Below are 952 nucleotides of genomic sequence, written 5' to 3'. Positions count from 1 at the left end.
GTGTGTGTGTTTGTTTTGTATGTAGGTGTTTCATTCTGTTAACATCATTTGTTGGAAAGAGTGCTTTTACTCCAAGAGTGATTTTGTTGGCATCTTGTCAGAAAATCAGTGAACCATAAATGGAAGGTTTTATTTTTGGACTATTTAACCACTGCAATAAAAATGAACAGAGTTGATACTTAATGAAGGAGTGCTGCTTGTCTCCTGGAACTTCACAGTCAGGGACCAATGTAACCACTTCTTTGCAAACACTTTTTGTCTTCTATGAGAACAGTTTGAAGATTAGCAAAACTGTTAGAGAAACTATTGTTAGTACGTCTGCTTTCATTTTGAAGGATGGGACTACTGCCTCAGTTTCAAAGGGAGAAAAATCCACATTCTAGGTTTTTTTAGAGTTAGTTTTATTGAACTATAAGTGACACATTATACAATTCAATCGTACTAAACAGAATTGTACAGTCATCACCACAATCAACGTTAGACCATTGTCTTCCTTCTTGTACTTATTGATGTTGACTCTCCCTTACCCCTACCCTACCCTTTTGTTAGTGACCACTTCAGCACAAGGCGAATACTTGCCCTGGTCAGAGTGCAAGAGATCTCAGAATGAACCTGAGAGAGGCCTCGAATAAAAATTTGAACTGGATACCCGGAAATGAAACTAGGTTTGAGGATGTTCTCCAGTTCATCTCGACCAATATAGTTTTAGATTTTGTAACAGCTTTTGTGTGTCTGTTGCCTTGTGTTGTGTTTTAAGAGTGTTTTGCTGCTATTGATAGGCATAAAATAGAAAATCATTGAGTCACAAGCCCTCTAAGCTTGTTGTTTGAGCTGGGTCTAGAGCCTAGTGAGTGTGTAATTCTCATAAAAAATGATGTAATCCATTTTCATTGAGTCCATTTTGATTTATTAACATTCCTATATGGAGTTTCTGAGGCTGTACTTTTTTTTT

The sequence above is a fragment of the Echinops telfairi genome, unplaced genomic scaffold, assembly GCF_000313985.2.
Source record: "Echinops telfairi isolate 266 unplaced genomic scaffold, ASM31398v2 ScPeMD7_1;HRSCAF=3_0, whole genome shotgun sequence".
Lineage (NCBI taxonomy): Eukaryota > Metazoa > Chordata > Mammalia > Afrosoricida > Tenrecidae > Echinops > Echinops telfairi.
The sequence above is the reverse complement of the archived record's forward strand: the minus strand, read 5'-3'. Positions refer to the sequence as shown.